Source organism: Artibeus jamaicensis, unplaced genomic scaffold (genome assembly GCF_021234435.1).
Source record: "Artibeus jamaicensis isolate MK-2021 breed Jamaican fruit bat unplaced genomic scaffold, CSHL_Jam_final contig_332, whole genome shotgun sequence".
Taxonomy (NCBI): domain Eukaryota; kingdom Metazoa; phylum Chordata; class Mammalia; order Chiroptera; family Phyllostomidae; genus Artibeus; species Artibeus jamaicensis.
The window spans coordinates 43444-68436 of record NW_026521788.1 but is presented as its reverse complement, the minus strand read 5'-3'; the positions used below and the strand labels follow the sequence as shown (position 1 = coordinate 68436).

The 24993-nt window shown below is 39.3% G+C and overlaps 1 pseudogene; it reads left to right on the top strand.

Annotated features, from left to right (window-relative positions):
- Positions 1-331: 331 nt before the first annotated feature.
- Positions 332-24993, top strand: part of LOC128627199 (cytochrome P450 2C42-like) — a 51664-nt pseudogene continuing 27002 nt past the window's right edge.

Below are 24993 nucleotides of genomic sequence, written 5' to 3'. Positions count from 1 at the left end.
TTTGAGGTTTAATTGTAACACGTATACAAATTACCCAGGCCATTCGTAGGCATGTAAGTGGCAGCTATTCACAATCATCCTCATATTTATGTATTAATTTAAAAAATATGTTAGGCTATATCTCAGAATAAAAATATAAAGTCAGATGATATCGTTTTGAATCAGACATAATATATTGTCAAATGGGACTTCTTTTGATCATATTTGCATCTCCTTTCCATTTGCCAGCTCTCAAAAGTCTACGGCCCAGTGTTCACTGTGTACTTTGGCTAGAAACCCACTGTGGTGTTGCATGGATATGAGGCAGTGAAAGAAGCCCTGATTGATCAGGATGAAGAGTTCTCTGGCAGAGGAAGTTTCCCAGTGGCTGAAAAAGCTAACAAAGGACAAGGTAGGTGCCCGTCTGCCCATATATGTTCAGTACTGTAATGTGGGTGGAGAGGGTGGACAACAGGGTGGATCTTTTCAGCAGAGCTTGGTCCGTGCATGTGGCTGCCAAGTGTCAGATTCCAACTCCTTGCCTAGTACCTCCAGGTCAGTTTCTTTTTCCCCTCCTGGTAGGAGTCCTTTTCAGCACTGGAAATGGATGGAAGGAGATGTGGCACTTCTCCCTCATGACCCTGCAGAATTTGGGGGTGAGCAAGAGGAGTATTGAGGACTGTGTTCAAGAGGAAGCAGGGCTGCCTTGTGGAGGAGCTGAGGAAAACCAGTGGTGGGTGATTCTGTATACTGTAACTCTGACCTTAACAGACTGTTATGTTCCCTAGTGATGTCCTTGGAAACATTTCAGGGGTGGTTAAATCTTTTCTATGGTGGGGGTGGTGTCAGCCCCCATGTGAAGGAGGGTTATATGTTTATGTTCCTTTCATGTACTCCTGCAATTGTGCAGACAGTATGGGTAGAAAGGGTGGCTTAAATTTATTTTCTCTTGAGCATGGTTTGATTGTTTTCAAATCAGAAATCACATAGAATAATTTTGAGACCTTTATTGAAAAAGTTAGGGCACGTTGTTTTTCCTATAGCATAAACATGCATTATTTATTCTAGAGCCTTTCACCAGGTGGTACTTGTCAGGTGGAAAGGTGAGAATGACTCGCCACATCATCATGGAGCATGTAATAAGTGATGTGTGCCTTCATGAAATTTGCCTGTGTTTGTGTGCTCAGCTCCATAGAAATCTCTGAGAACTTCTTTCAGGGTCCAGGCCTATAGTTCTGGATGATAACAATGCCATCTATGGTTTTCATTGCTTAGTCATATCTTCTTGAAATTATCATCAATTGTGATTTCTCTGTAAAGACAGCACAATTTTTCTTGGCCAGGGTGGCTCAGTGTATTGAGTGCCGGCCTGCAAAATAAAGGGTCTCCAGTTCCATTTTCAGTCATGGCACAGGCCTAGGTTGCGACCCAAATCCCTTGTAGGGGGCATGTGAGAGGCAACTGCATATTGATTTTTTCCTCCTTTTCTTCCGCCATTCCTTGTCTTAAAATAAATAAAGAAAATGTTTTTTTTAAAAGGCAGCAGTATTTTCAACACATGAGCATTAAGATTATTTTTTGTTACCTACCATTTACTGCATTGATTTACATATTTTGAATGCATGCTACGTTATAATTCCTACCAAGTTATATGATGTTTTATTTAAGTAAATTTCCACCATTATGAATAACTTCTTACCCTGCCTTCTGTAAGTGGCATATGGCTCTGTTTTCAGTTTGCTAAACTTTGCCCCAACTTTACTGGATTTCGGTAATGAGTAATGGCAATTATTTCCCTTCCACAACCAGTTGTAATACCTGTAAACTGCTTGTCAAAATGACTCTTATTTATAGCTTGGATTACAAATTACCTTGTTTTTAAATTCTTTCTTCCATATTAAGTGAAAGGAAAAACTGAATATTATATTTCACCTGTGAATCACATACAGAAAAGAAATCTCCAAGGCTTTTAAAATTATCCTCTACCTGTCAGGCTACAATTAAAGTTGTTCTAAAGCTCACAGCCCTGTAGTGTTCCATGGAGCCTGGTCTGGAAGCAACTAACTGTACGTTTCCTTTTATTCCATGCCCCTCCATCTCCTCCCCATGCTTTACATAACATTTATAGTAAAAAACACATACAGGAGAACAAATTCAAAACGAATAAAAGACTTAAATGTCAAGTGTGAAACCATAAAAATCCTAGAAGAAAGCATAGGTAGTAAAACTTCAGACACACTTGTAACAATATTTTGGCCAATATGAGTCCTAGGGCAAGGGAAACAAGGAAAAAACAAAGAAGTAGGACTACAATAAACTAAAAAGGTTCTGCACAGCTAAAGAAACCACAAACAAAATGAAAAGGGCCCCACTGTATGGGAAAACATACTAATGATAAGTCTGATAAGGGGTTAATTTCCAAAATATTACACAACCCAACACCAGGAAGAGCAAAAAACTGTTAAGTGGCCAAAGGACCTGAATAGACTCTCCTCCAAAGAGGACTTGCAGAAGGTAAATAGACATATGGAAAGATGCTCAACATCACCATCATCAAAGAGATTCACATTAAAATCACAATGAGATATTGCCTCATACTTATCAGAATGGCTATCATCAGTAAATTAAAAACAACGATTCCTGGTGTGACTGTGAAGCAAAGGGAACCCTTATGCACTGTTGGTAGGAATACAGACTGGTGCAGCCACTGTGGAAAACAGTATGGAGTTTCCTCAAAAAATTACAAATGGACCTGCTGTTGGCCCAGCAATCCCGCTTCTAGGAATACATCCTAAGAATTCCAAAACACTAATTTGAAAGAACATGTGCCCCTATGTTCATTGTATTGTTACCGTAGCCAAATCTGGAAACAACCCCAATGCCCACCAGTAGATGAGTGGATGAAAAAGGCATGGTATATTTACACAGTGGAATACTATGGAGCCATAAAAAAGAATGAAATCTTCCGTTCTGTGGCAGCATGGGTGGACCTGGAGATTATTATGCTAAATGAAATAAGCCAGTCAGAAAAAGACAAACATCATATGATGTCACATATAAGTGGAATTTAATGAAGAAAATAAACTGACAGGCAAAACAGAAACAGAGACATGGATAGATGGAACAGACTGACAGCTATCAACTGGGAGGGGGTGGGGGCACCAGATAAAAAAGGTGAAGGAATTAGGCAAAGAACACAAATGCATAATATATGGACACAGACAACAGTGTGGTGATGGCCAGAGGGAAGGGGAAGTGTGGGCTGGAGGAAATGGGAAAGAGGGGACATGGGGCCATGTGGAACAGTGTCAACAATAAAAATGAAGTACAAAAACACATAACATGAGATCTACTCTCTTAACAAATTATTAAGTGTACATCACAGTATTGTTTACTATAACAGCAGGTCTCTAGCACTTTTCATCTTGTATAACTAAAAGTCTGTACACATTTAACTGTGACTATTTTCCCCTCCCCCCAGGCCCTGGCAGCCAATATTCTACTTTCTGCTTCTATGAATTTGACTACTTTTGATACTTCATGTAAGTTGAATCATGCATTATTTGTCCATTTATGATCAGCTTAGTTCACTTGACATAATGTCCTCAAGGTTAATACATGTTTGTGGTGGATCCTGGCTGGCAGAATCTGATCTGTGTATTTTGTGGCTGCTCATGAACAAATACACGTGGACAACAGAAGTCCTGTGGAGACAAGCGGACAGCATGGCCACTCTCTGAGAGAGAGAGGGCCAGAGGGCCAGAGAGCTCAGTCCCCGCCTGGACAAGCTTTTATTGCTTCTCTGGGTACATTACATGGAGGGTAGTCCTTATTCACTATGCACAGGTTCACTGCAGGGGATTACCTTTTACAGATAACAAAGGAAAGAATGTTGCTAATTACTTCAAAGAGAAGGATGTTGCAGATCAGGGGGAAAAGTGGTTGAACTGGACAGATGCGTTGTAGTATATGACAAGATTTCTGTCTTTTTAAATGTTTGAATAATCTTCTAGTGTATATATTTATCAATTTTCTTTATCTATTTATCACTGATGGACATCTACGTTTTTCCCTGTGTCTTGGCTGTTGTGAATAATGCTACAATGAATGCAAATATCTCTTTGAGACCCTGTTTCAGTTCTATTGAGCAAATACTCAGAAGTGGGATTGCTGGGTCTTAATGGAAATTTCATTTCTGATTTTGGAGGGGACACCTCCATACTGTTTACTGGAGTAGCTGTCCTATTTTACATTTAACTTACTGTGTACAAGGGTTCAATTCCTCCACACCCTCACCAATACTTGTTTTGTTTCTTTTTTCTTTCTTTCTTCCCCGCCCCCCTTATCTATTTATTTCTCCCTTCCTTCCTTCCTTCCTTCCTTCCTTCCTTCCTTCCTTCCTTCCTTCCTTCCTTCCTTCCTTCCTTCCTTCCTTCCTTCCTTCCTTCCTTCCTTCCTTCCTTCCTTCCTTCCTTTCTTTTTTAGTAATGGACATCCTAACAAATTTTAGGATGGTTTTGATTTGTGTTTTCAAATGATAGTAACATTGAGCATCATTTTATATACTTGCTGACCATTTGTATATCATCAATTTTAAATCAGCACAAGTTAAAGGTATTATTTAACTCATTGTTTGAAAATCAGTTATAACCATTTGTAACAAGGTATTATAACCAGTTGCAACAAGGTGTTACAGCCAGTTTAAAAGAGAATGGTCAAAGGTACAAACTAATTTAGAGCAAGGGAATGTTGATGTGAATGCAAATGAAGGCAAAACTAGGTAGGAAAGTCTATTGAATCTCTGATGGACAAAATACAGTTTGTCTATACACAAGTATTATTTTGCATTGCTATAAGTTATCAATAATTTACAGAGTGGCAAAATAGCTCCCATAGAATCACAGTCAGATAAAACAGAAGGTTGAGCCATATGGAATGCACATATCCCAGTTAAGAAAAAACCTGAAAGGGTGTTGTCTACACTCAATATTCCCCCTAGTTTTATTGAGATATAGTTGATATATAACACTGTGTAAGTGTAATATATACAATATGTTGATTTGATATACTTATATATTACAATATGATTACCACCATAATGTTTTCTAAGACCTCCATCAGGTCACATAATTACCATTTCCTGGGAAAACATTTAAGATATACTCTCTTAGGAGCTTTCAACTATATACTACAATTCATTATCTATAATAACAGTGCTATGCCTTAGATACCCAGAAATTATTCACCTTCTAACTGGAAGTTTGTACTCTTTGGCTAACATCTCCCCATTTTCCCACCCACCATCCCATAGTAACCACTTTTCTACACTCTATTTCTACAGTTTCATCTTTATTTGTTTCCATATATAGGTGATATCCACAGTATTTGTCTCTATCTGACTTATTTCACTTAGCATAATGCCCACAAGATTCATCCACGTTGTCACAAATGGCAGGAATCCTGGGGGGTGCAAGCTGAGGGACTGGAGGAAGGATCATGAAGTGTGGAGACCTAGGGACCATGCTTTCCCTGCTGGGCTGGTGGCCTGGCCACAGGTCCACCTAGATGTAAAGTTGGCACAGCCTAAGAAGAGCCAGAGCCAGAGTCCTGCCTGCAGGTTGGTGGCTGTGGTCATGGTGCAAATACCTGTGGCCATTTCCCAGCATTCCCTGTCCAAAGCACTTGGACTGCCACTAGAGGAGTATGGTCACCCTACCCAAGAGGAACTGCCCATCTCTCACAACCAACTTTGAGGGAACCTGCATCAAGAAAATTTCCATCAATGGGAGAATTCCACCAAGATGGAGGCATAGGTGGAGAGGCCGTGCTCTCACACAACCAAGTTTAGAGATGACAAAATATTAGCAACAGAAAGCACAGCCAAAACACAGAAAATTGAACTTTTCAGAAGTCTGATAACAACAAATTCTTCAGCCTGACCGGTAAGAGGGGCGAAGCCAGCAGCTGGTGGAGCGGGGTTGCACAGGAAAACTCGGTCAGACGGACTCAGGCGCATGGATCCCAGGCATGGGGTTGCAACGGCGGACCCAGTGAGCTACCCAGTGAGCTACCCAGTGAGCGACCGGCAGACCCAGCGAGGGCACAGGGCGACGGGTTGGCTGAGGTCGCGCATTCCTGTGCAGATAGACCAGCGAGGGAGTGGGTGGTGAGATGGGACCGAGCAGGCCCCAGCAGTGGGAGGCAGCAGAGGGGGCCGCCATTTCCCCACTCTGACCCTGCCCCCACATACAGTGTCACAAACCAGCAACCTAGGTGGCCCCGCCCTGGTGAACACCTAAGGCTCTGCTCCTCATACTTAATGGGTGCGAACAGACCAAAAATGGCTCAAGAAGATCTCAAAGCCCCAGAGCCCACAACTCTAAGTGATGAAGAAATAGCAAAACTTTCAGATGCACAGTTCAAAACACTGGTGATCAGGATGCTCACAGATCTGGTTGATTTTAGTCACAAATTAGAGGAACATATGAAGGCTAAATTAATTGAAATGAAGGGAATTGCACAGGAAACCAATAGCAATGAAAAGGAAACTGGGACTCAAATCAAGGCAGTGGACCAGAAGGAGAAAAAAAATGGCCAAACAGAAAAATAAGAAGAAACAAGAATTCAAAAAATGATGAGAGGTTAAGGAATCTGCAGGACATCTTTAAACACTCCAACATCCGAATTATAGGGGTACCAGAAGGGGAAAAGGAACAGCCACCAGTGGAAAACTTATTTGAACAAATAATAAAGGAGAATTTCCCCAATCTGGCAAAGGCAGTAGAATTCCAGGAAATCCAGCAAACTCAGAGAGTCCCAAAGAAGTTGGACCCAAGAAGGAACACACCAAGGCACATCAGCATTACATTAGCCAAGATTAAAATGAAGGAGAGAATCCTACAAGCAGCAAGAGATAAGGGGACAGTCACCTGCAAAGGAGTTCCCATCAGACTGTCAGCACATTTCTCAAAAGAGACCTTATAGGCAAGAAGGGGCTGGAAAGAGGTATTCCAAGTCATGAAATCCAAAGACCTACAACCAAGATTACTCTATCCAGCAAAGCTTTCATTTAGAATGGAAGGGCAGATAAAGTGCTTCTCAGATAAGATCAAATTCAAGGAGTTCATCATCACCAAGCCCTTATTACAATGAAATGTTAAAGGGACTTATCTAAGAAAAAGAAGATAAAAAATGAACAGTGAAAGGACAACAAACTCACAGCTATTAACAACCACACCTAAAGCAAAAGTAAACTAAGAGGACAGCTAGATCAGGAGCAGAAACATAGAAATGAAGATCACGTGGAGCGTTAGCAACAGGGGAGTGGGAGGAGGAGAAGTGGGGAGAAGGTACAGAAAATAAGTACCATAGATGGTAGGTAGAAAATAAATAGGGGGGAGGGCAAGAATAGTATGAGAAATATAGAATCTAAAGAACTTGATACACATTGTCATAAACTAAAGGGGGGAATGGTGGGTTGGGGGGGTTCAGGGTGGAGAGGAATGAAGGGGGGAATAGAACAACTGTAATGGCATAATCAATAAAATAAAAATTAAAAAAGAAAATAATGCGTTTGAAGGGATTGATTCATTTTATTCTAATAGTCCAATTTATTGGCATGTAGGTTTTGGTAATATATTTTTACAATGCTTTGTATTACTTTGGTGTCAGTTGTTACCTCTCTTTCTGATGTTATTTATTTGGGTTTTCTCTTTTATTTGAAGAGACTGTTTAAAGTTTTGTGAATCTTGTTTATCTTCTTTTTAAAAAATCACCTCTTGGTTTCATTGATATCTATTTTTTAAAGATTTTATTTATGGAGGACAGTGAAGGCTGGTATCAAAGCATAGGTTAAGTGTTTGGCAAAGCCACACTTGACCACTTGCATTTGCAAAGCAGAGCAAGCCTTCAGCTGATGGCAGCCAGGACCCTCGGGGGCTGAGAATAAAATAGATAGCCACAATCTTTAGCTTAATGCATCTGTAACTTCTGCAGAAGACATATTTATTGTTGAGATAGCCTGGGAACAGGACAATCTTTACCCAAAGCATCTCCCTAAGTCTGAAAAAAATTTCTTGACCTTTAGATAACTGACCCTATAAAATAAATGCAGAGATGATGTTTGGGGTCATTGTCACTCCATCAGAGGATAATGCTCCACCTGGCCCCACTTTTCCTTAAACTGTTGTGTGGTGTCTTTCTTTATCTCCTGTTGGCCCCACTCAGGGACCTCCACTCCACACTGGTCACATCACTTATTTATTTATTTTTAGAGAGAGAAAAAGGGAGGGAGACAGAAAGTAAAAGAAATATCAATGTGTGGTTGCCTCTCATGCATTCTATACTGGGGACCTGGTCTTCAACCTAGGCATGTGCCCCAACTAAAAATCGAACCAGCGACCCTTTGCTTTGCAGTCTGGTGCTCAATCCATTGAGCCACATCAGCCTAGTGGTCATTGACATCTTGTATAGAGTTTTTAGACTCTATTTTGTTTATTTCTGCTCTCATCTTTATTTAACTTCCTTCCTTCTGCTCACTTTGAGCTTTGTTGTTGTTTTTCTGGTTCTTTTAAGTGTAAAAATAAATAGTTTATTTGAGATTTTTTTTTGTTTTTTGAGGTAAGCCTATAATGTTATGCATTTCCCTCCCAGGGTTGGTTTGTTGCATCCAATAGATTTTCTCTTATTTTGTTTTCCTTATCATTTGTTTCCAGGTGTCTTCTGATTTCTTCCTTGATTTCATTGTTTACTCATTCATTGTTTACTAACATGTTTTTTAGCCCCATGTGTTTGTGTATTTTTCTGTTTTTTTTCTTGTGATTGGTTTCTAGTGTCAGACCATTATAGTCAGAGAAGATGCTGAATATAATTTAAATCACCTTAAATTTATTGAGATTTGTTTTGTGTCCTAACAGGTGTTCTACCAAAGAAAAATGTTCTATCTGTACTTGAAAAGAATGGATATTGAAGGACTTCCACCTAGATGCAGGCATAGGTGGAAACACTGTGCCTTCTTACACAAGCAAGTTTAAAGACAACAAAGTTTTAGCAACAAAAATGCAGCCAAAGCACAGAAAATTGAACTATACAGAAGTCCAACAACAACAAACCATTTAGCCAGACCTGTAAGAGGGGCGGAGCCAGCAGCAGAGCAAGTTGGGCATGAAAGATCCCTTGGACCAACCCAGGCATGCAGGCAGCCATGGGCGAGTCCCAGGTGTTGGGTAGTAATGGGAGGACCCAGGGAGGGTGCAAGGCAGCAGGCTGACCTCGGTCTCACATTTGAGCGCAGATAAACCAGCGAAGGTGTGAGCAGTGAGACAGACCATGCAGACCCCAGCAGTGGGAAGCTGCAGAGGGGACCACTATTGCTCCTCTTCGACCCTGCCCCCATATACAGCATCACGACCCAGTGACCTGGGTGGCCACGCCCTTGTGAACACCTAACGTTCACCTCCTCATATGTAACAGGCACGAACAGACCAGAATATGGCTCAAGAAGGACTCAAAGTCCCAGAGCTGATAACTCTAAGCGACCAAGAAATTGCCAACATATCATATGCACAGTTCAAAACACTGGTGATCAGGATGCTCACAGATCTGGTTGATTTTAGTCACTCTAATTTGAGGAGCATATGAAGACTAAACTAATTGAAATGAAGGGAAATGAACAGGAAACCAATAGTAATGGAAAGTAAACTGGGACTCAAATCAAGGGAGTGGACCAGAAGGAAGAAAAAAATGAACAAACAGAAAAATATGAAGAAACAAGAATTCAACAAAATGAGGAGAGGCTTAGGAACCTCCAGGACATCTTTAAATGCTCCAACATCTGAATTATAGGGGTACCAGAAGGAGAAGAGGAAGAGCAAGTGGAAAACTTAGTTGAACAAATAATAAAAGAGAACTTCCCCAATCTGGCAAAGTCAATAGACTTCCAGGAAATCCAGGAAGCTCAGAGAGTCCCAAAGAACTTGGACCCAAGAAGGAACACACCAAGGCACATCATCATTACATTAGCCAAGATTAAAATGAAAGAGAGAATCCTAGAAGCAGCAAGAGATAAGGGGACAGTCACCTACAAAGGAGTTCCCATTAGACTGTCAGCTGATTTCTCAAAAGAAACCTTGCAGGCAGGAAGGGGCTGGAAAGAAGTATTCCAAGTCAGGAAATCCAAAGACCTACAACCAAGATTGCTCTATCCAGAGAAGCTTTCATTTAGAATGGAAGGGCAGATAAGGTGCTTCTCAGATAAGATCAAATTCAAGGAGTTCATCATCACCAAGCCCTTATTATATGAAATGTTAAAGGGATTTACCTAAGAAAAAGAAAAAAGAGATGAACAGTGAAAGAACAGCAAACTCACAGTTATTAACAACCACACCTAAAACAAAAGCAAACTAAGAGGACAGCTAGATCAGGAGCAGAACCCTAGAAATGAAGATCACATGGAGGGTTAGCAACAGGGGAGTGGGAGGAGGAGAAGTGGGGAGAAGGTACAGAAAAATAAGTAGCATAGACAGTAGGTAGAAAATAGATAGGGGGGAGGGCAAGAATAGTAGGGGAAATATAGAATCTAAAGAACTTCAGACACATTGTCATAAACTAAAGGGGGGAATGGTGGGGGAGGGAGTGTGCAGGGTGGAGGGGAATGAAGGAGGAAATAGGACAACTGTGATGGCATAATGAATGAAATATATTTTTTTTAAAAGGAAAAGAATGTATCTTTTCCTGCATTGGGGTGAATTATCTGAAGGTGTTAATTAAATCCATCTGATCTAGTTGTATTTAAGCTGCTATTTCTACACTGATTTTCCATCTGGATTATTTATCCACTGATGTCAATGATATGTTAAAATCCCCTACTGTGACTGTTGATCTCTCCCTCTATGGCTAATAAAATTTGCTTTATATATTTAGGTGCTCCAGTGTTGGCTGCATAAATGTTTATGAGAGTTATATTCTTTTGTTGGATTACTCCCTCATACCGTTATGTAATGTCTTTCTTAGTGTCTTACCATGGGCTTTGTTTTAAAGTCTATTTTGTCAGATGTAAGTATTTCAATTCCAGCTTTTTGTTTCATTTCCATTTGCATGAACTATTTTTCTCCATCCCTTCACTTTTAGTCTGTGTATATTATTCATTCTGAGGTGGGTCTCTTTTAGACCACAGATACTTGGGTCTTGTTTTACCCATTCAACTACTCTCTGTCTTTTGATTGGAGCATTTAAGCCATTTGCATTTAAAGTGATTGTTGATAAGTAAGTATTTATAGCCATTTTATTCTTTTAACTATGTTCTGCTGTTTTTTTCCTGTTCTTCTTATTATTAGAGAAGACCAATTAATATGTCATACTGGTTTGGTGGTAACAAATACCTTAGACTTTTCTTTTCAAGGAAGGTATTTTTTCCTTCTATTTTAAAGGATAATTTTGCTGGGTAAAGCAGTGTTGGTCATCGGTCTTTGTTTTCATCACTTTGAATATTTTATGCCTGTCCTATCTGATGTGAATTGTTCTTGTCAAGAAACCTGCTGACAGTCTTATGAGCACTCCCTTATAGGTAACTAACTTTCTCTTGCTACTGTTAAGATTCTTTCTTTGTCTTTAACCTTTACCATTTTAATTATTATGTAACTTGACATAGGCCTGTTTGGGTTCATCTTGTCTGGGATTGTCTGCATTTTATGAACTTGTGTGTCTTTTTTTCTTCATTATGTTAGTAAAGTTTTCAGTTATGATTTTTGTACAAAAGATTTTATTTATTTATTTTTAGAGAGGGGCAGGGAGGGAGAAAGAGAGGGAGAGAAACATCAGTGTGTGAGAGAAAAATCAATCAATTGCCTCTCACACAAAACCCAATCAGGGACTAGACTCACAACTCAGGCATGTGCCCTTCCTAGGAATCAGACTAGCAACTGTTTCCTTTTCATGGCTCAACCAACTGTGCTATGCTGGCCAGGTCTCAGTCATTGTTTCTTCAAATAGTTTCTTGATTCCTTGTTTTCTCTCTTCTCATTCTGATACATCTGTGATGTGAATGATTTTATGCTTCGTGTTATCCAAAGGTTCCCTTAAGCTATGCTTATTTAGAATTTGTATTTTTCCAACTCAAAAAAACCTCAAACTCATTAAGATTGAATAGCATGCTATTAAACAATGAGATTGAATCTGCTATTAAAGAATGAGATTAAGGAAGAAATAAAAAATTTTCTGGAAACAAATGAAAATGAGCTCAGAAAAATCCAAAACTTATGGGACACAGTAAAGGCAGTCCTGAGAAAGAAGTTCAGGTATACAGACCTACAAAATGAAGGTAGAAACATTTCAAATATACAACATAACCCTATACCTACAAGAACTTCAGAAACAACCAAGATAGCCCAGAGCACATACAAGAAGGAAAATAACCAAGATTAGAGCAGAATTAAAGACATAGAGAGTAAAAGCACAATTCTAAGTATCAATGAATCCAGGAGATGGTTCTTTGAAAATATAACAAAATCAAAAAGCCTTTAAGCAGATCCATTAACAAAAAAAGAGAGAGGACCCAAATAAACACAATCAGAAATGAAAGAGGGGAGATTACAACTGACCCCACAGAAATACACAGAATGGCAAGAAATGACTACAGAGACCTATATGCCAAGAAATTTGAAAACCTAGGTGAAATGGACAAATTTCTAGAAAAATATAACCTTCCAAAACTCAATGAAGAAGAAGCAGAAAGCCTGAATAGACCAATAACAGCAAATGAAATTGAAGCCATAATCAAAAATCTCCCAAAGCACAAAACCTCTGGACCAGATGGTTACACAGGAGAATTCTATGAAGCATTTAAGGAATAGCTAACCCCCATCCTTCACAAACTATTCCAAAAAATCCAACATGATAGAAGACTCAAACTTTTTATTAAGTCAGCATCATCCTAATCCCAAAACAGATGAAGATACAACAAAGAAAGAAAACTTCAGGCCAATATCACTGATGAACATAGATGCTAAAATTCTCAATAAAATATTGGAAGACTGCATCTAGCAATACATTAAAAACATCATACACCATGATCAAAAGGATTCATCCCAGGGATGCAAAGATGGTACAATATTCACAAATCAATAAACGTAATACATCACATAAACAAAAGGAAAGACAAAAATCACATGATCATATCAATACATGCAGGAAAAGCATTTGATAAGGTACAGAACTCATTTATAATAAAAACGCTCAGCAAAGTGAAAGTAGAGGGAGCATTCCTCAACATAATAAAGGCCATATATGAGAGACCTAAAGCCAACATCATACTCAATGGGCAAAAACTAAAGTCTTTTCCACTAAGATCAGGAACAAGACAAGATTGTCCACTTTCACCACTTCTATTCAATATAGTATTGGAAATTTTAGCCACAGCAATCAGACAAGAAAAGGAAATAAAAGGCATCCAAATCTGAAAGGAGGAAACAAAACTGTCACTGTTGGCAGATGACAGAATAGTGTACATGGAAAATCCTATAGACTCTACCCAAAATGTGCTCAACCTAATAAATGGATTTGACAAAACAGCGGGATATAACGTCAATTTCCAGAAATCAAAAGCATTTTTGTGTACCAACAATGAAACAGCAGAAGCAGAAATGAAGAAAAAAATCCCATTCGATATAGCAAAAAGAAAAATAAAATACCTAGGAATAAGCCTAACCAATAAGGTAAAAGACCTGTATGCAGAAAACTACACAACACTGAAGAAACAATTCAAGGAAGATACAATGAAACATATACTGTGTTCATGGATTGGAAGAATTAACATCATCAAAACATCCATACTACCCAAAGCAATTTACAGATTCAGTGCAATACCTATTAAAGTACCAATGACATATTTCACAGACATAGAACAAACACTTCAAAAATTTATATGGAACCATAAATGACCCCAAATAGCAGCTGCAATTTTGAGAAAGAAGAGCAAAGTAGGAGGATCACAATACCTGATACCAACCTCTATTACAAGGCCACTGTAATCAAAACAGCCTGGTACTGGCATAAAAACAGGCATATAGACCAATGGAACAGAGAAGAGAGCCCAGAAATAAACTCAAGTTTCTAGAAGCAATTAATATTTGACAAAGGGGGCAGCAACATAAAAGGGAATAAAAATAGCCTCTTCGACAAATGGTGTTGGGAGAACTAGACAGCTACATGCAAAAAAATGAAACTAGAGCACCGACTTACACCATACACCAAAATAAATTCAAGGTGGATAAAAGACGTAAATATAAGCCATGACACCATTAAAGTACTAGAGGAGAACATTGGCAGGTAAATCTCAGATAATTCATGCAGCAACTTTTTTACTGATATGTCCCCTAGAACAAAGGACAAAAAAGAAAGAATAAACAAATGGGATCTTATCAAAATTAAAAGCTTCTGCACAGCTAAAGAAAACAGTATTAAAATAAAAAGAGAACCAACTGTATGGGAGAACATATTTGCCAATGATACCTCAAACAAGAGTTTAACCTCCAAAATATACAAAAAACTTACATGACTCCACTCTAAGAAGACAACCAACCCAATTAAAAAGTGGGCAAAGGATTTGAACAGACATTTCTTCAAGGAGGACAGAGGATCTAGAGATACACGAAAAGATGCTCAATATCACCATCTATCAGAGAGATGCAATTTAAATCACGATGAGATACCACTTTAGACCAGTCAGAATGGCAATCATAAACAAAGCAACAGACAACAAGATTGGAGAGGTTGTGGAAAAGAAGGGACCCTAATCCATTGTTGGTGGGATTGCAGACTGGTACAACCACTGTGGCAAACAGTGTGGAATTTTCTCAGAAAACTAAAAATCGACCTGCCTTTTGACCTAGCAATTCCACTGCTGGGATTTTATCCTAAGAACCCTAAAACACCAATCCAAAAGAACCTATGCACCCCAGTGTTCATAGCAGCAATATGTACAATAGCCAAGAGCTGGAAGCAACCTAGGTGACTGTCAGTAAATGAGTGGATCAAAAAATTATGGTACATATACACAATGGAATTCTATGCAGCAGAAAGAAAGAAGGAGCTCCTACCCTTTGCAACAGCATGGATGGAACTGGAGAGCATTATGCTGAGTAAAGAATCCAGGTGGTAAAAGACAAATACCATATGATCTCACCTTTAATAGGAAGCTAAACAATAAAACAAACAAGCAAGCAAAATAAAAACAAAAACACTGAAATGTAGAACAGGGGGACAGCGACCAGAGGGGAGAGAGGTGGGAATTTCGGGGAAAAGGAGAGGTATTTAGAGGAACTAGTATAAAGGACACATGGAAAACAGCTAAGGGGGGTGGAAATGGGAGGGAGGTGGGGAGCACTGGGGGGTGAGCTGGGATGGGAGTAAAAGAAAACTGTATTTGAAAAATAATTAAATAAGAAAAAGAAAAAAAGTAGATGGGGAGGGCTAGTATGGGAAATATAGAATGTAAAGAACTTGAGACATGTGGACATAAACTAAAGGGGAGGAATGGTGGAGGAAGAGGTGTGCAGGGTGGAGGGGAATGAAGGGGAGAAATAGGACAAGTGTAATGGCATAATCAATAAAATATATTTTTAAAAAGCATTGATGTGAAATTTTCATAACATACAATTAACCATTTTAAAGTATACAATTTAGTGGTATTTGGTACATTCCACAATATTGTGCAACCACTAGCTTTCTCTAATTTCAAAACTTTCCCATCACTCTGCAAAAACACACTACATCCATTAAATGCTCTCTCCCTATTTCTCCTACCCCAAGTTGTGTTAACCTACAATCTGCTTTATGACTCTGGATTTGTCTGCTATGGAAATACCATATTAAAAGCACTCATAGCACTGTGACCTTTTGTTTCCGGATTTTCTCACCTGCAATAATGTTTTGGAGGTTCCTCGAATTGTGATATGTATCAGTATTTTGCTATTGTATGGTTAAAAATATTCTATTTTATGTACATATCATGATTTATTTACCCAAAATCTATTGATGGATGTTTCTGTTGTGTACACATGTATTCATGGATATAATTTAATTTTGGAGGGTGCATTTCTAAGATAGGAGTTGATGAGACATGTGGTTATTTTATCTGTAATATTTGAGGAGCAGCCAAACATTTCTTCAGTGACTACAGCATTTACATTCTCACCAGCGGTGTCTGAACAGGGTTCCTATTTTTCCACATAGTTGCCAATATTAATTTTCTACTTTTTTCATAACTCTTAAAGCTATTCAAGTTAATATAAAGTTGTAACTTTTGGTTTTAATTTCCATTTCCTTGAGACCAATGATGTTAAACATATTTTCACATGTGGTTTCCCATTTGTCCATCTCCTTCGTAGAAATGTCATTCAACTTTTGCCTCTTAAACATTGGGTTGCTTGTCTTTGTTGTACAGCTGTGAGAGTTGTTCATATATTTTGGGTATTAAATCTTTATATGTATGTGAAAGGCAAATATTTTCTCCCAGTCTGTATCTTGTCACTTGAGATTCTAATTATCTCCTTTGATGTACAACCTTTTTATTTTATTTTATTATTACTTTTTTTGACATTTGATTTGATTTTAATAAGTTTTTACCAATGAAACTTGAAAAAATTTTTGAGAAATAACTTGTGAGTTAATTATATGGCTGACTTGACCATTCCTAGTCACTTTTTTAAAAATTAATTTATTTTTTAAAATTGATTATGCTGTTACAGTTGTTCTATTCCCCCCTTCATTCCCCTCCACCCTGCCCCCCCAACCCCACCATTACCCCCCTTTAGTTTATGTCCATGTGTCTCAAGTCTTTTAGGTTCTATATTTCCCATGCTATTCTTGCCCCCCCATCTATTTTCTATCTACTGTCTATGCTACTTATTTTCTGTACCTTCTCCCCCCATCTCCTCCTCCCACTCCCCTGTTGCTAACCCTCCTTGAGATCTTCATTTCTATATTTCCACTCCTGATCTAGCTGTTCTTTTAGTTTGCTTTCGTTTTAGGTGTGGTTGTTAATAACTGTGAGCTTGTTGTTCTTTCACTGTTCATGTTTCTTTAACTTCTTTTTCTTAGATAAGTCCCTTTAACATTTCATATAATAAGGGCTTGGTGATGATGAACTCCTTGAATTTGATCTTATCTGAGAAGCACCTTATCTGTCCTTCCATTCTAAATGAAAGTTTTGCTGGATAGAGCAATCTTGGTTGTAGGTCTTTAGATTTCATGACTTGGAATATTTCTTTCCAGCCCCTTCTTGCCTGTAAGGTCTCTTTTGAGAAATCTGCTGACAGTCTGATGGGGACTCCTTTGTAGGTGATTGTCCCCTTAGCTCTTGCTGCTTCTAGGATTCTCTCCTTCATTTTAATTTTGGCTAATGTAATTATGATACGCCTTGGTGTGTTTCTTCTTGAGTCCAACTTTTTTGGTACTCTCTGGGCTTCTTGGATTTCTTGGAAGTCTATTTCCTTTGCCAGATTGGGGAAATTTTCTTTTATTATTTGTTCAAATAGTTTTTCCACTGGTGGTTGTGTCTTTCCCCCTTCTGGTACCCCTATAATTCGGATATTGGAGCGTTTATAGATGTCCTGGAGGTTCCTAAGACTCTCCTCATTTCTTTGAATTCTTGCTCCTTGACTCTTTTCTGTTTGGCCATTATTTGGTTTCTTCTGGTCCACTCCATTGATTTGAGTCCCAGTTTCCTTTTCATCTCTATGGGTTTCCTGTGGAATTCCATTCATTTCCCTTAATTTAGCCTTCATATGTTTCTCTAATTTGTGGCTATAATCAACCAGATCTGTGAGGAAGCTGATGACCAGTGTTTTAAACTGTGCGTCTGAGAGTTTTGCTATTTCTTCGTCGCTTAGATTTATCTCTGGGGCTTTGAGGTCTCCCTGCGACATTTTTGGTCTGTTCTGGCCCTTTAAATGTGAGAAACTGCGCCTTGGACTCCCAGGTCACTGGGTTGTGACGCTGTATGTGGGGGCGTGGTCAGAGCGGGGAAATGGCGGCGCCCTCTATCGCCGCCGCGGCCGGTCCAACCGCCCACTCCCTTGCTCGCGCGCAATTAGGCAACCTCAGTCAACTCGCTGCACCGCCTCCCCACTGTCTCCTCTGCAGTCGCTCACCCGGTGGGTTGCTCGGTTGCTCACTAGGTCCAATCCTGGGTTTGGAACCCGTGCGTCTGGATTCGCGCGTCTGGATTTTGTGCCCGGGTCCGACTGAGCCCTCCTTTGCAACTCCTCACCAGACGCCGGTTTCGCCCCTTACCGGTCGGGCTGAAGAATTTGTTGTTAGCGGACTTCCGAAAAGTTCAGTTTTCCGTGTTCTGGTTGTGTTTTCTGATGCTAATATTTAGTTGTCCCTAAACTTGGTTGTGTGAGGAGGCACGGCACATCCACCTAAACCTCCATCTTGGCGGAAGTCCTATTTTATTATTACTTTTTAACATTTCTTTTTTAAAAACATATTTTACTGATTATGCCATTACATTATTTCTATTACCCCTTCATTCCCCTCCACCCTGCACACCCCTCCCCCACATTTCCCCCCTTTAGTTTATGACCACGTGTCTCAAGTTCTTTAGATTCTATATTTCCCCTACTATTCTTGCCCTCCCCCTATCTATTTTCTACCTACTGTCTATGCTACTTATTTTCTGTACCTTCTCCCCCTTATCCTTCTCCAACTCCCCTGTTGCTAACTCTCCATGTGATCTTCATTTCTATGGTTCTGCTCCTGATCTAGCTGTCCTCTTAGTTTGCTTTTGTTTTAGGTGTGGTTCTTAATAAATGGGAGTTTGCTGTTCTTTCACTGTTCATCTTTTTTATCTTCTTTTTCTTAGATAAGTCCCTTTAACATTTCATATAATAAGGGCTTGGTGATGATGAACTCCTTGAATTTGATCTTATCTGAGAAGCACTTTATCTGCCCTTCCATTCTAAATGAAAGCTTCTCTGGATAGATCAATCTCAGATGTAGGTCTTTGAATTTCCTGACTTGGAATACTTCTTTCCAGCCCCTTCCTGCCTGTAAGGTCTCTTTTGAGAAATCAGCTGACAGTCTGATGGGAACTCCTTTGTAGATGACTGTCCCCTGACTGTCCCCTTATCTCTTGCTGCTTGTAGGATTCTCTCTTTCATTTTAATCTTGGCTAATGTAATGATGATGTGCCTTGGTGTGTTCCTTCTTGGGTCCAAGTTCTTTGGGACTCTCTGAGCTTCCTGGATTTCCTGGAAGTCTATTTCCTTTGCCAGATTGGGGAAATTCTCCTTTATTATTTGTTCAAATAAGTTTTCCACTCGTGGCTGTTCCTCTTCCTCTTCTGGTACCCCTATAATACGGATGTTGGAGTGTTTAAAGATGTCCTAAAGGTTCCTAAGCCTCTCCTCATTTTGTTGAATTCTTGTTTCTTCATCCTTTTTTGTTTGGTCATTTTTTTCCTCCTTCTGGTCCACTTCCTTGATTTGAGTCCCAGTTTACCTTCCATCACTATTGGTTTCCTGTGCATTTCCATTCATTTCACTTAGTTTAGCCTTCATATGTTCCTCTAATTTGTGACTAAAATCAACCAGTTCTGTGAGCATCCTGATCAGCAGTGTTTTGAACTGTGCATTTGAAAGTTTGGGTATTTCTTGGTCATTTAGATTTATTGGCTCTGGGGCTCTGAGTTGTTCTTGAGCCATGTTTTGGTCTGTTTGCGCCTGTTATGTATGAGGAGTGGAGCCTTAGTTGTTCACCAGGGCAGGGCCACCCAGGTCGCTGGCTTGTGACACTGTATGTGTGGATGGGGTCAGAGAGGGACAATAGCGGTCCCCTCTGCCGCTTCCCGCCCCTGGGGCCTGCACAGTCTGTCTCACTGCTCACACGTTCACCAGTTTATCTGTGCACGAATGTGTGACCGTGGTCAGCCCTCAGTGAGTCCAACGCCTTGCACCCTTAGTGGGTGTGCCTGCTTCTCCACACCTGGGATATGCCCACGGCTGCCTGCATGCCAGGGTTGTGCCTGGGTGGGTCCGGTGGATCTTTCCTGCCCGACCCAGCTCTGCTGCTGGCTCTGGCCCTCTTTGGCTGAAGGGTTTGTTGTTGTCAGACTTCCATATAGTTCAATTTTCTGTGGCTAGTTTTTGTTGCTAAAACTTTGTTGTTTTTAAACTTGGTTATGTGAGAAGGTACAGTGCTTCCACGTAGGCCTCCATTTTGGCAGAAGTCTGTGTAATCCAACCTTTTTATTTTGATGGAGTCTGATTTACATATTTTGTCTTTTGTTTCTTTGGCATCAAATCTAAGAATTTATTTTCAAGTCTGAATTTGTGAAGATTTTCCCCAAGTTTTCTTTGAAGAATTTTATAGGTTTTTTTTCTCAGATTTAAGTTTTTTATTTATTTTGAGTTCTATTTTGCATTTAGAGTAAAGCAGAGGTCCAAGTTCATTTATTTTATTGGGGTTATCCAGTTATTCCAGCACTATTTGCTGAACAGACTCTTCTTATAAATTTAATAGTCATGGCACCCTATTGAAAATAAATTGGTCATAGGTGCATTGGTTTATATCTAGAATTCAGTGCTATTTTTTTGGTTTTGTTTTCTGTCTTCTTGCCAGAAGTTTGTTGTTTTGATTATGGTAGCTTTGTAGTAAGTTTTCAAATTGGGAAGTTGCATCCTTCCCCTGTAGTTCCAAAGGAATTTGGAGGATGGGTTTTTCCATTACTGGAAAAAGATCTTTGGAATTGTAATGGGGTTGCATTAAAACTTTATACATTTCAAGGAGTTTTACTATATTACCAAATTAAATCTTCCAATACTGGTGTGTAGGATGGTTTTTTCATTTATTTACTCATTGTGATTTACAATGGCTTTAGTTTTCACTGTACAAGCCTTTCACTGCTTTACGTATTTTTACCAATTAAGATTGTGTTTGTCTACAAATAAAAGAAAAACTATTAAGAATGGCTTTAACAAATAGTGGGTTTATTGACCTCACATAAAATGAGTCTTGTGATGTGTCAGTAGAGGCATAGTGCAGAAGTCTCAAAACATCAGAGTCAAATACTTTCATTTCTCTTCACCCACACTTCATCAATAGGCTTCATTATATGATTAAGCCCTCTCATCCTAAGAATATATCTAGTCTAACTCCTCCTTTTCATATTTATTTTGCGTAAGAAGGAGGAAGTAGAAAAGTGACATTATTAATAGGCTTCTGCTTATATCTGAAAGAAATAACTAGGCTGCATGGCTTACCTACCTGCAAAAGAGGTAATGAAGGAACATTTAGGCAAGTGAGGGATAGGGTAGTAGAAAATGATGCTTGTGTCAAGAAATTTACAGTCTCTTGTTATGCCATACAGCTATTTGTTTTCTAAAATATCAACCTTGCAGTTAATATGTTGCCTTAACTTTATAACAACGTGACTTCTTTAGGATTAATGATAATTATGACAAATTAATGTGTTAGATATTTCATCAAACTGTTCCTAGGAAAAGCACAACCCACAGTCAGTGTTTACTTTGGAAAACTTGGCCATCACTGTATCTGATCTCTTTGGAGCTGGAACAGAGACAACAAGTACCACCCTGAGATATGCTCTTCTGCTCCTGATGAAGTACCCAGAAGTCTCAGGTATGCCAGAATTGATGGGAGGGGGGAATTTCAGAAGAAGTGTGGACAAGTGCATTCTATCTTGCTTCTCTTAGGGAAGTGTCATTATGAAAATTTCTGTTTGACTTGCTTAATGTTCCAGGTTTAAAGAAGGGATAATAATGGACATCTTTCTATAACACAGAGAGGTGACAGAGTAGTAAAGATACTTGGCAATAGCAAAAGCAGTAAAGCAGTGTCTGGATTTCATAGGAGGTTAATGTGGCAGGCCCAGCCAGGATGAATGCACCTGGGACTGCAGTTTTTTAAATTCTCCCCTGAGGATATGTTTTTTTAATTGATTAGAACAGAAAGAAAGGGAGAGGGAGAGAAACATCGATGTGAAGGAAACATCAATCTGTTGCCTCCCATATGCAGCCTGACCAGGGAGCAAACCCACCACCTAGGTATATATCCTGACTGGAGATGGAACCCAAAATGTTTTGGTATAAGGATGATACTCCTATCAACTGAGCCCCAATTAGGGTGAGAACTACTTATTATTTTTTATGAAAATGTTATTTATTCACTTTGAACAGTAGGAGTATTCCCACATAGGTCTCTCTTCGTTCTGAAATTGCAGGGTTTAGTGGAAACTCTCCTAACTGGAGCATAAATTAAAATCCAAGTAATTTAGTTAGGCTGTGTAAGATAAATTCCACAGTCTAGAAAATATTCTAAAAAGTTAGGTTTTTAAGAATAGTGTTAGTCTTTAGTCTTAAGATTTGTGAGCCCTCGCTAAAGTGGCTCTGTTGGTTGAATGAAGCATCATTACACAGGCAGAATGATCACAGGTTCAAGTCCCAGTCAGAGCTCATATCCTGTGATGGATGCTGGCCAGCAGGATCTGTGTATGTCACGGCTGCTAATGAACCAATACACACGGACTATAGAAATTCTGTGGGGAAAAAAAGGATGGCATGGCCATTGTCTGAGTCAGAGAGAAAGGGTCCCCTGACCCCCACTTTGACAGGCTTTAACTGTTTTCCTGGGTTCATTACATGGGGGGTAGTCCTCATTTACTGTGCACAGTTTCCCAGTAGGTGGTTACCTTTTACAGACAACAAAGGAGGGGATGTTGCTAATTACATGAAAGAAAGAGGAGATTTGCAAATGTAAAGGGAATGGTGGTTGGATCATTAACACTCCATACTTGGGAGATTTAGCTCACATTGTAGGAAGCTGTAGTAAGCACCTGAGCCTCAATTTAGGGTGAGGGAGTTTTAGCAAAAGCAAGCCTCATAGTGGCCTATGTACAATGCAGGCCTGATTCGCCATGAGAAAAACTCTCCACGTGCATGGTCCTTCATGCCAACTCAGTCCCCACTGGTTTTCCATGTGAGTGCTGAGCTACATTTTCATGATACAGTATTGTATTCCCTACAATACCCAGGTTGTGGGTTCAATCCCCAGTTGGGTCATGTTTGAGAAGACAACTAATTGATGTTTCTCTCTCTGTCTCTTTCCTTTTCTTTCTCTCTAAAAGCAATTTTTAAAAAATATCCTTGGGTGATGATTAGAAAAAAAGATGTTGTGTAATAGAATTTTATTATTTGTTCTTTATTTCAATCTATCAGTAATCAGAGGGGCTTAAGGAGAGGGAAAATGGGTGATAGTGGAGGGGCCATCAAGGATCATGTGTGAAAGAGACATGGACAAAGCGAAAGGGGTGGCTTTGAGGGTGGGAGGCAGGGATGGGTGGGGGGAGGGTGTAGTGGGGTGAAAATGGAGACAAATGTACTTGAATAACAATACAATAATAAAAATTAAAAAATTAAAACTAGTGATAAAATTAATAAAATAAAATAACTAAATTTTATTAGGGAAAAATAAAGCAATTTTGTTACTTCAAAAGTGTGTATCCATAATGGTAGTGATTGCCAAAATAAGAATTTGGGCCAGGGAGGTCAATAATTTGATCTTGTACAAAGCATTTTATGTCAGAAATTTACATTTTAAAATTTTTGTGGTTTTTCAAGTACAGTTGTGTCCATTTCACCTCACCATGCTACATACCCCACCCATCTCTGCCTCCCACCCTTGAACCTACCCCGTTTTGCTTTGTCCATGCGTCCATTATATATGTTTCTTGATGTCTTCTTCTTCTTTTATCCTCTATTATCCCTCCCCCCTCCACTCTGGTTACTGTCAGAAATTTACTTTTAAACAGTATGGTAATGCATAGCAGTTTAAAAATATACATTATTTTGTCCAGTGTTAAAATCCCACTCAAAAGATTATAAACTATTACAAATGAGAACTAGTATTTTAAAGCTAGATTTGAGGAGGTCAGGAAACAGCCAACAAAAATCCAACAAATTTCTCAAACACAGAGAGCATATTAAGGAGAGATAAGGAACTTGATAGACAGGATGAAATTGTAACCTTGGTGTCAGAAGAGGAAGATACATGAAGAGGAAAAGTTATTTGTGTGTCCCTGCATCCCTGTACATTTTGGTATTTAGAAGTACCAAGGGTCAACAAAGGGTCAACCAGTAGACACAGAGTGAAAAGGTAGCTCTCCCTGCCCAGGCCCCTTTGACAGCTTCTTTTATCAAGTAACTGTTTTTGCCCAACACAATGAGGGAGGTTTACCCTATGGAGAAATGGAACCTGAGAACCCTACACTCAGGGACACTGGACAGTGACAGGGAAAGAGTGAGGTGTAGGGCTGAAAAGAAAGGTTCAGGAAGAATCTCTTTCTTGAATACAGAGACTCTTAGCTTCTTTCTCCATCCCGCTTCCTGAAAGTCAGCAGCCAGATTTAAAAATACCTGCAGAGAGTGAACAGCTCTGGAGGAAAAACTTCTACAGTTTGCTGTGTGGGTGAATGAAAAAGGAAACATCCAACCCAAGACAGAGAATCATAGAATTTTAGAACACCAGGATTAAAAAGAAAATCACGAAAAGTCCCAGAGAACTACATCATGTCATGTGTAAGGAGAGATTCAGAGCACCCTCAGATTTCTCAATTTCTCAAGAGCAACTGTGAAACTGTGTGTGAATAAAAAGGGCATAGTCTCAGACCTGTACGTGTGACAGAAACTTTACCCCTACTTCTCTCTTGTCATCCAAATGTCTGACGTCCTGTCAGAGGAAGCCATGGGCTCAGGAATCAGGAGGGCTCAAAAGAGAATGAAATTGGCAAGGAAGTTGTCAACATCAAGCCTGGAAACTATCCACTTCAAAATGATTAGGGAGATAATGCAAGTGTGAAAGGAGACACCAAGAACAAGTGATTGATTATCTGAGAGGTCCTAATAATAGAACATTATTATTACAAGTTGCAAATATTGACCTCAGAATTTAGAAATAATTAAAATTGAGGTACAGAAAATTATGAATTGAATGAAATAA